This window comes from Ovis canadensis, chromosome 14 (genome assembly GCF_042477335.2).
Source record: "Ovis canadensis isolate MfBH-ARS-UI-01 breed Bighorn chromosome 14, ARS-UI_OviCan_v2, whole genome shotgun sequence".
In the NCBI taxonomy this organism is placed as follows: domain Eukaryota; kingdom Metazoa; phylum Chordata; class Mammalia; order Artiodactyla; family Bovidae; genus Ovis; species Ovis canadensis.
This window is the reverse complement of record NC_091258.1, coordinates 32,484,811-32,496,443: the sequence shown is the minus strand read 5'-3', so window position 1 is coordinate 32,496,443 and position 11,633 is coordinate 32,484,811.

The following is an 11,633-nucleotide window of genomic DNA, read 5'->3' as shown; positions in this document are numbered from 1 at the left end:
TCAGGTCTAGTTTTTGCATTTAGTAAGATAAAAGAAGCTTCTCCCTGGGAGCCCAATGATTGCAGTGGCTTAAACTGCTGTCAGCCGGCTGCAAGTAACTGTGATTTATCTTCTTCAGATTGTGCCGTGGCGTGGCGTGGCTGCAAAGTTTTCTTTCAGTTTTGCATTAAGAAACTGACAGCCCATTGGAGTGCTTAAAGCTTTGCCTTGCAGGCTGGCCCCAGCCCCAGCAGAAACACTGGCCCTGGGAGACGCCTGGAGTTCTTCGTGGAAGCTGGAAGTGACTCAGAGATCAAGCTGTCTGCCTCTCCCATGAAGCTCAAGGACCTCCGTGGGCATAGAGATTAGTTTGGGGGCTGCACAAAACGTCCCTCTTTAATGATGCTGTCTCCCATTCACTCAGCACAAGTATTTCTTACCGAGTCATGTCCGGTTGCTAGGGCTACAGAGATGAACAAGGAAAGTAACTGCCTTGCTCTTAAAACACTCGCATTCATTCCAGTAGTGATTCTGGACAACCGGGGGTGATTTTGCCCACCCCCTCACCTGGGACACTTCTGGTTGTCCCAGCTGGGGAAAGAGGGTACTATTGGCCTCTTGCGTGTGGACGCCAGGGAGGCTGCTAAATGTCCCATATGCACAGGAATCTCCCACCACAAAGAAGAATCCGGCCCCAAATGTCAATAAAACTGATGCTGAGAAACCCTGTTCTAGTGGAAAAGACAATTAACCTCTCAATGGACAAGAAAATAGCAGGCAGTAATACTGGCAATAGGAAAATAGAACAGGGCAGTGACAAAGAGACCAGATGACATTTAAACTGGGGGCCATGAGAAGATCTGCAGGAGTGTCGCTGGCAGAGAAAACAGCTCCTGCAAAGGCCACACAGCAGGAGAGAGCTCACAACCTGAGTTGCAGGAAGAAGCCAGGGAGGCTGGAGGCAGGACCTAGGAGCCTGGGAGGAACAGCAGCAGCATTTTTGAAGCAGTGTTGAGAGAACCTTGAGGCTGAATGTTGTGTAAGAAGACAGGGGATTTAGAATGATGCCAAAGTTCTGTCCAGCTGTACGTTTATTTTAATCTGGATTAGAAATATTGCTTAGGGTGAAGATAAAGTATGCAAGGAAGAAAAAACACTAAGTAAATCATCACTAAAGTGACACAGAGCTATATTAATAGCTGTGAAGAAGAAATTCTGAAAGGACTTGAGGCTGGGAGGGGGAAATAGAGACCAGGAGGGTCTTGTCCAAGGCCTCAGGGCATATGAGGAGCAGAAAAGGCACAAAATCATTTTCAGGAACGTCCCTGGTTTTCCAGTAGCCTCAGGGTTAAGAACACAGAATCTGAAGTCAGGGCTTGTTTTTCCCAGAACCTTGCGAGTCGTTTATAACCCAGGAAAGACTGTTCAGGGACCCAGCCGAGCTCCATCTACCAAAGACTACAATGGATTGCAGCCTCTTTTGGACATCATGACCACCCACCCCTGATGCCGGAAACCCTCATGTGCTAATACTTTCAATCAGTTAACAAATATTTATTGAGCACCAATCGTGTGCCAGACCCTGGAGACACAGCAAAGAACAAAGCAAACCAAACAGAGGGCTACCCTTCCCCTCTGCTCCCGCTAGCAGTCCCTCTGGGCTCTGGGATACTGGCCGTGAAGACCGTAACTATGGGTGAGATGGCAGTGGGGCAGCTGAGTTATGCTGCAGTGACAAGCGTACCTGAAACGCTCATTCACTCTACATGCCCATTGCAGGGCAGTAGAGGGTCTTGGGGGCCTATGGGGTAGCCAGTGTCTGGAGCAATACCTGTCATTTTGCTTGAGGAAGATAGAATGTGGTGAAGCTTGTGCTTCTGCCCATATGGTATGTCTGCTCCCATTTTCTTGGCCAAAGGAAGTCACATGACCTCATCTGAGTTCTAGAGGATGAAGAGAAGAAGCCAGATATCTGAGATCAACCCTAAGGAGCGGCGCAGTGCTCCAGGGATGGAGGGGTAGGCTGGGGAAGCCAGGGTTCGGGAGCACAGTGAGAGCACTAGCCCTTCCAAGGACTCCTGAGACGTCTAATGGGTAGAGCTGCAGGGCCAGAGCCTCCAACCACAGGCCTGCAGGCAGCATTCAGTCTGCAGCCTTTTGATGTTTAAAAATCTGGGGCTGATATTTTTTAACAGGCAGAGTGTGCATAAAAATCAGTTTCTCTTAAAAAAAAACTCAGAAGCAGCAGCCCTGTTGGGTTGGCATGCTCACTGGTGACAGTCAGCTGTTCCTGGGAGCAGCTGGCCTCCAGACAGGGCCCCGTCTTTGTTCTCAGCACTTTACGTCACCTGCCCAGCCCTTAGGTTTGGACTTTGCAAACCCTGGTCTAATCTGTCACACAGATGAGCCTTGCAGAGAGAAAATGACCAAATTCAGACCCGTTACTGGAGACTTGAATCGGAAGTCATCTCAATCTCTGGCTTCAACAGGCTGCTGGGAGAGAAGGGGGGTTTGACAAAATGGGGGGTGGGCATGGTGGGGAAGGACAGGGGTAGGAGAGAGCCAGGGCGGGCCAGGCCATGCACACAGTTCCAACAACGCTGCTGTCTGGGAATGTACACTTGTTCCCCGCCAGGCACCCAGCAGAGCTCTCAAAGCCCAGGCTTGGCCAGCATACCCAGCTCGCGGTCAGCCGGGCAAGGCCAGGCACTGCTCACTCCTCATAAGACAGCGGCCGCCTCCACTCCCAGACCTCTTCAGAGAATTGCCTGTAAGCTGGAACCAGACATGCTTAGAATTTCAAAGGGGATCGTTAGCATTTTCCATACTGGCCTGGTTATTTACAATTCATTAAGAGAATTAACTTTGAGACTGGGTTCCTCTGATAAACCACCAAAAAGGAAATGGAAGGCAAAGGGATAGAGTAGGGAGGGGATCGAGGCCCGGGGCTTGGGTGGGGGGCGAGAGAGGGGGCAGTGGTTCTTGTAGAAATACAGATAGTCCTGCCTCCTGACTTCCAGGTGGCAGAGCGGGACACCGGCCCAGAGGAGGCGTGGGAAGTCTCCAAGCTCCCGTGAGTGGGGCCATGGGGACGACTACGCACCCAGGCAGAGCAGCCAGTCCAGCATGGGCCCCCGTACTTGTCCCAGAGGGACATCTTGCTCCACAGTTCTTCAAGCTTGTATAAACAGAAACTGCTGGAACAGCGGAGGCCCTAACACACTATGTACCAAAGACAGCAGGCTTCCCAAGGCACTCAGCGGGAAGGAATCTGCCTGCCAGTGCAGGAGATTCAGGTTCAATCCCTGGGTTGGGAAGATCCCCTGGAGGAGGGCATGGCAACCCATTCCAGTATTCTAGCCTGGAGAATCCCCTGGACAGAGGAGCCCAGCGGGCTACAGTCCATGGGGCTGCAAAGAGTTGGACACGACTGAACAATTGAGACAGCAACCAGCACAACTCCACCTTGAGAAGGGGACAACCGGATGGAAAGGATGAAGATGCCAGTCCCTCGGCCCTAAAGGAGCACCGCCTGTAGGGACTCAGAGAAACAAAGTTCCAGTCTAACAGAAGGATGGACCTTCTCGTCCTCCTGGGGCCCTGCCAAATGCCTGCCATTAGCACCTCCTCCAAATAGGCTTTTGAAAAGTTTGCTAATGCACGACTTCAAAGCTCAGGGGTTTCATGAGACCTCATCCCCTCTACGTGAGGGCTAGTGGCCTCCTCCTCCCTGAGGCCCTCAGGGGTGTTAGATTTAACTGTGTATAAAAGAAGGTTTATAGCATTGATAAATTGAGGATCTGGTGAGTGCTTGCCGCCTTGCTTCCAACTGTGTGGTTCCTATGGACAATAAAGTCCTATTTGTAAATCTGAATCTAGGGTCTAATATTCTTCTACTTTTACGGTTACGGAGTCTTCTCTAGTTCCTCATATTTAATGCCAGGGACACAGATTTCTTTCTAAAGGTAGTTGTAGGAAACCTGCTTTTAAAAATAAACATACAAAAAAGGAAATTTTAAAAAATTAAAAGCCAACTTAAAAAATAAAGTTAAGTGAGGAAATTCTTTGGCAGTCCAATGCCAAAGTCCAATGCCAATTCTTTGCCAGTCCAGTGGTTAGGACTACACAGTTTCACTGCTGAGGGCCGAAGTTCAATCCCTGATCATGGAACAAAAGTGCCATAAGCCGTGCAATATGGTCCCCCCAATAAAGAATAATGCTAAGTGAATAGCAGTACAGGGGTCTGCAGATACGACCAAAAGTGTAGCGATGGCACGTGAGTGCCCTAAACCAGACAGTGAATCTCTAGTGCAGGATTCCCAAGAGTCCTGGCAACTTCACAACTGGTATGAGGCCTTATTCCTGGCTCCTCAGTATGTGGTACACAGATATTTCAAATTGCACTATCAAAGCAATGAATGGATAAAGAATCTAGAGACACTAAGGCAGAAATCTGAGTAATAAATGGGGTCAGGGAAAAGGGTTTGAACCATACTGAGAGTGCCAAGTTCTTGACACACACATATCACATCAGGATTTCAAGACCATGGTGGGCATTCCTCAACCACACATTCCACTTCCCCTGAGGTAGAATGCAGCCTCAGAATCCTTCTCAACGCTGCACTCCAGGCACCTGATCAGAAGTCATAGGGACAGAGTACCTGGGAAATATACAATACCATATGTAAAAACAGAGAGCCAATGGAAATTTGCTGTATCACTCAGATAACTCAAACCACGGCTCTGTAACAAACTAGAGGAATGGGAGGGAGATGGGCGGGAGGTACAAGAGGGAGGGGATATATGTATATCCATCGCTGATTTGCATTGATGTTTGGCAAAAACCAACACAATACTGTAAGGCAATTATCCTTCCATCAAAAATGAATACATTTTAAAAAGAATAATACACAAAATGAACTCTGTCCTTCTTGGACCATATGGCCTTTTTTTGATTGAGGGGAGGTAACATAGAAAAGGATAAATTTGTTGGTTTGCCAAGCAAAGAAAGACACACTGGACTTCTGCCTTGAAAAATTATGTGTCCCCCATCCCAAGAAGATTGGATGAAGAGGATTTCATAACAATGAGTCAGCGTAGGGTCTCTGAGGAGATTGGTGTGTGTGTAGGGCTTACTCTTCTGAATGACCATTTGGGGTTCATTCCAGTCCCTAAAATTGCAAGGTGGTGTGAGACACTTGAACAGCTAAGCTTATAATATTATTCCTCAAACCACTAAGTGGTCCAAACAGCTGCCTCTGAATTGAGGCCAAAAGTCTCGAGAGGTGTTCTGTTTTCTTACGGAGCCAGACATTCCCACAAGCCTCAGAGTCCCTGCTTGGTGTAAGGGGTACAGTGGGTGATCTGGAGGCCTCTTGGCTATGATGTTGCCAGGAGGCAGTGACAAAAGTGTGATTCACAGTCTCCAGGGCTTCCATACACCTGGCACCTGCCAGGCCTCAGGGGACAGACTCTGGAGAGAGGGCAGTGACTGCAGTGAGAGCTGCCCGATTTGACCAAGTGAAGGACAGGGAAGCCTGGTGTGCTGCAGTCCATGGGGTCGCAAAGAGTCAGATACAACTGAGTAACTGCACGACAGCAACAAATTCCCCGAGCCCTGCACCCTTCCACCCACCACAGGATTCCCTTCCCGGCATCCCTGACTGGTAGCTTGAAGATCCTGCTCATACCCCTCCAGGGCTGGGGAGGTCACTGCTTACCATCCACCACAGGTCTGGAGGGTCTTTATTTTTATACAATCATGAAGAATAATGTCCATGAGGAATCTTTAACAACCTGGGAAAAAGACCTGCAATGAAACCGTAAATGGAAAAAAAGCAAGATATCAAAGTATGTCACTATGGGGTTTTTTTCCCCAGTTTTGTTGAGGTGTAACTGACAAATTCAATTGTATATATTTAAGGTGTACATGATGATTTGATAAATACATATACATTATGAAACCATTACCACAGTCGAGTTAATTATGTATGTCACTGTGTTTATACATAAGTTTAAAATGCATTATAAAGGAAGAAGAAGGTGGGTGGCATTCAGTTTAAAGTATCATCCATAGCTGAGCTTCAGTGATAAGGTAAGAGGTGGATATTTTTGGTTTTCCTTTTCCAAAGTTTTCTGTAATGTCACATCATTGTCGTGATGTGTGTAATGGATTCCTGTGGTTTATGGCCAACTTATCAGCCTCATCTTTTGGTAAAGACATGTCGATTTTCCTTTCAAAACCATCCCTGCTCACTACAGTCTGCATAACTGAGTGGGACTCAGCCCACACCCACTAGTGACGGCACATGCCCCAAGCATTCCCTCCCCCCGGCTCCAGTGATTGGTTTATGGGTAGATTCACTTCTGAAACTTCTGGAGCAATCAGAGAAGAGATGAAAGTTGTGAGGATAAGGGTGCAGAGCTACCGGCAACCATTTTACCACTTCACAGAGAGAAACTGTCTAAACCGAAGCTGGACAAAAGGGAAACAGGAAAGATGGAGGGAGAGAGAGAGAGAGAGAGCATGCCAGCACCCATCAGCACCTGTATGCAGCTGTTTCTGAAGTCCGCATCGCCCTGTAGTTAGAAAAACAATAAGCTCTTTCTACTGCTTAAGTCAACCTGAGTTGCAAACCTGTCACTTACAACTCTGAGTGTCCCGACTAACCCAGAGGGAGAAAATTCAAAAGCAAAGCACCAAGCCCTGCATACCCACCCTTTTGATCTTAGTTTTGAGTTGGAGGAAGAAAGGGCCCTCTTCTCCTTTTAGCCATTCGAAGGTAACTTCTCAGCTTTCTGCCCGCCTTCCCCTACCACTCTTCAACACACACACACACACACACACACAGAGCAAGGTGAAGGCAAGGCCTGGCACTGTGGTTGGCATCCCTTCTGATGGGGTACCATCCCAGCTAAATCAGTTATTAATACTTAGCCTCTCACCCTTGAAAACACTCCCTTATTATTTTATTTTCGGTTCCCCTTGAAGCAGACCCTGAGATAAAGATTAGGGCACATATCATTTATTTGTACATGATCCTAAGAAGGGTTTCCCAGGTGGCTTAGTGGTAAAGAATCTGCCTGTCTCTGTGGGAGACGTGAGTTTGATCCCTGGGTCAGGAAGATCCCCTGGAGAAGGAAATGGCAACCCACTCCAGTATACTTGCCTGGGAAATTCCATGGACAGAGGAGTCTGGTGGGGTATAGTCCATGGGATTGCAAAAGGGTTGGACACGACTTAGCAACTGAGGGTGAGCACAGTCTTTTTTTTTTTTTAATTTTAAAATCTTTAATTCTTATATGCGTTCCCAAACATGACCCCCTCTCCCACCTCCCTCCCTTGAGAAGCAGCCATAGAGAATAGGGAAGGCAATTTACTGTGCATTAATGAGGCAACAAGAACTCAAGCCTCTGGGGTCTTCCAGGAGACTCCACAGAGCACATCTCAGAGCTGTTCACTGAGATGGGAGGGAGCTGAGAGCAAAAACATTGACTCCCATGTGTCTTTGGTAGAGCGCTGCTCTGGGGGCAGTAACTCTCCGGCGCTTCTAGTCTGCCCTGGGCTCAGCTGAGAAAGGTTGCCAGGTAGGCAGAGAGATGCTGCAGCAGGAAGTTAGAGCATGCACTGAACAGTTCATTGAAAGGGCTGATGCTGAAGCTAAAGCTCCGATAGTTTGGTCACCTGATGCAAAGAGCCGACACATTGGTAAACACCCTGACGTTGGGAAAGATTGAGGGTAGGAGGAGAAGGGGGCAACAGTGAATGAGATGGTTGGATGGCATCACTGACTCATCATGGACATAAATCTGAGCAAATTCCGGGAGTAAGTGAAGGATGGGGATGCCTGGTGTGCTGCAGTTCATGGGGTTGCAAAGAGTCACACACGACTGAGCGACTGAACAACAACTGAACAAATCACTGCGGGTAAGCAGATGCCGACAGAGTCTGCCTCAGCAGAGAAAAATCAGTGCTCGGGATGGGACAATTATCCACCAGGTGGGTGGGGCTCTCCAATCACAGAGGTTTATTGGCAGGACACGCTGGCTGTATTTTCTCTGGATGGTTTGTTTGGGTGAGCTTCTGTGACTTTCCAGTTCCTAGATTGCCCACTTACAGAGTGACTGCAGCATTTTCCTAGCAAAAAAAAAGGAATGTGGAGAAACTTCAACATTCTAAGAAAATTCGACTCATTGCCTGCTTTGTGTTAATCTGGCCATTTTCAAGTTCCCCCTTCGCAATTACTGCAATCAAGTTATTATCAATCATACTATCAATTGCTTGCCCCACTCTAGGATGTAGGTTAAATATTCTTGTGTCGGTGGGATGTTGCATCCTAGATTTTCATTGAAATCTAATGACTTTCATCTTCAAAGAAACCATTTGGAGCTAACGCTCTGTCCCCACCCCTGCTGGTTTAATTACAGTGCTTCACACATCTCACATTCTGAAGATAAACACCCCGTCCAGTGTTTATCCCAGTGAGATGCTTTTCAAGGGGGAATGTGACAATAGTGCCCACTCCAGCGAGACGATGGCTCATCACCCTGACCTTGAGAACTTGGATCTAGCTTTGGGTGAGATACAGCTAGGATACTTCTGTGTCTGCCTGTACTAGGACTGGGCATCTGCTCCAAGCACCCTCAGTGAGACTCTAATGACCAGCATAGGAAATAACCCCAGGTCATAAGCAGGCACTTTTGAAAAAAAAGGAATATTTGGTATTCTCCAAAGCATTTTTATAGGTTTAATGCTGCTTCAATTTTCCCATCACCTATTAAGCATTCATTTAACAAATATCTATAGAATATCTGTCACATGCCAGGCACTGGGGCATCACAGTGAACTCTACAAAGAGCCTTCAAAGCATGTCATCTGCAGGCATGTCACAGTCCGGAGGGAGAGGCAGCCCATGAACAAGCACCTCCCAATATAAAGCATCACATGTTCACATGAGTCCCATGAAAGGGTAAAAAGAGAAGCCTGGAATGCAGATATATGGAAGAGAGCATGTTTAAGGCAGGATGACTGGAAAAGGCATATCAATTGGGTCTGCCAAGCAGCAGATGTCTAGACAAGAGTGGAGAGTTACTGGGCATAGTGTTGGAGCAGGAGGAAGTGGGGAACCTTTTGTGATGCAGGTCTGACACCCGTGAAAGGAGAGCGGGAAGGAGGGCTTGTGTAAGAAGAGTCACAACTTGCAGTGGAGTTCTGAGAAAGTTCTAGAAAGTCTCAGTCATGTCCATGGGTAGGAGCTGCACAAAGCAGCATGTACATGGGGTAGAAATGGTCCAGCTCTAGAACCCAAGACACGCTCCATCACAGCCAGTCTGAGTTAGCCTGGGCTCAACATGAGAGCCACAGTGGGTCTTACCACGTGACAGCTAGAGGGCCCCTCATGGAGAGAGCTGAACAAGGCACCTCCACGGCCAGCAGTGCCCCCAGTGGCGATCCATTTCTCCATGCATGTTCAGGGAGCAGCTCCTCCAGAGGTGCCACGGACCTCTGTTCCCGAGGGGATGCTTAGGAGGGGGAAGAAAGTAGGATGAACTACGGCAGCAGTCCCCAGCGTTTTGGGGACCAGGGACTGGTTTCAAGGAAGACAATTTTTCCATGGACTGAGGGGATGGGGGATGTTTCAGAATGAATCAAGAGCATCACATTTACTGTGCACTTTATTTCTATTATTAGAATATCAGCTCCACCTCAGATCGTCAGGCATTAGATCCCAGAGGTTGTGGACCCTTGAACTACAGTCCTGACCACTAGGGTTGGTCTCAAGTCCGTAAATGGCACTGACCCTCTCCCTCCTTCACTAGGCTGGCATGTGTGTGCTAAGTGGCTTCAGTCGTGTCCGACTCTGTGTGATCCTATGGACTGTAGCCCACCAGGCTCGTCTGTCTATGGGAGTCTCCAAGCGAGAATACTGGAGTGGGTTGCCATGCCCTCCTCCAGGGGACCTTCCCCACCCAGAGATCAAACCCAAGTCTCCTATGGTCCCCTGCGTTGGTCGGCAGGTTATCCTTTCCAAATTCCCTCCATCCTTGGCAGTTCTGAGACTTACTGGGCGGTGTGCCTCCACCCGTCGTTGCTGAGGAGGCTGGGCTCTTGGTAATCATGCATTTCTCATGTGCGGCTGCTGCACGTGTCACTCACAGCTACAGTGGGGCCAGGGCATAATGAGAGGCTCCAAAGCGGGGTCACCTGCGTCCACACACATTCTTCTCTGTCCCCACTGTGTAACAGCAGCCCCCACCCTTCTTGGTGACAAGGTCAATTTCCCCAGTGGCCCTGGATGAAAGGTGTCCAAAGCACCCTTCTGGCAGTTGTAGCTTGTAATTCAGTGGAACTCTTGCTGTGTCCCTTAGCAAGAGTGTATCCCTTGGGGAGTCAGAACCTTGAATCCCACAAAGTTCAGAATGGGGGGATGACAAGCACGAAGTCCCCTGATGGGTGATTGGGAGTGATGCTAAGTGAAGTCCCTTTCGCTTCCATCCCTTGCTTCCTGGGTGGGTGTATTTTCCCTGTAGAGGACCCAACATCATATAAACATCTCTGATATAAGGCATATATCGCATCCAGGAGGACCAGAAGGGCACCCCATCCTCGCCTCCAAGCTGGCACTCTAGTTGTGCATTTAGAGGGCCATGCGAACTTTCTGTAAGGCAGCTGTTTCCTGTGGTATGTGATACAACCAGTCGATACCACAGTTACAGGCACAATCTCACACCTTCTCCACTAGGAAGTGTGTCTATCCCCAGGGACCATGTTACATTGTGTGGGATTCCAAGCCTATAGATCAGGCCTTTCTCAAGTTCCTGGACAGTTGTGCTGGTTGAGATGCTGCAGGCAGAGAAGGCAGACTCACCCCTGGACTAGGAATTCACCCCTGTAAATGCCCACGATGTGTGGTCAGCTTGTGTCAGCAATGCCCCTGCCCCTCGACCTTCCCAAACTGACTCCCTTCTCTCCACTGGATTTGGGGCTTCCAGCCAATATCATGCCTCCAAACCATCACAACAGCTTGCTCCTGTGCTCCAGATGGGGCCCACCTGGCCTCCCAGGGGTGTGCACGTCTCCATACTTGACCAATCAGATGACTCTGCCTCACTGAGCTATCAAGAAGAAGCTGCTCCCAGGGTGCTCCAACGGTGTTTTCTTAGATTCTGTATGTATCTGTTAGGCATCCATCCATCATGTGTGCTAATCTGCCCTCTGCTGAACACTTTCTTTAGTATTCATGTAGTATTTGGAAAGTGAGTCTTTCTATTAATCTCTGGTGTGTCCCCTCTGTGTAGCTCTCTCTTCTCCAGTACTCAGTCCTGCAAACTCTAGGTGGCTTTGTCTTCCCAGAGTCTGCCTTTTCAACTCAGGGGTCTATTTGACTTCACCCTTCCTGCGCCATGACCTGGAGACTCTCCCTAGGTAGGTAAATGGGGCATTCATAGGGCTCACCTCATTTGATTCCCCTTTTTCTTCCGGGGTGGCTCTTCTTCATTGCCTAAAGCTCATTACCTTGCAAATTATTGTTTCATATATTCTATCCACTTTTGATTGTTTCACATACAAGAGCAAATCTGAAACTTGCAACTCCATCTTGGCTGGAAGCAGAAGACCTCCAGATCTTTCCTCCACTTTACCTTCTTCTGTTTGC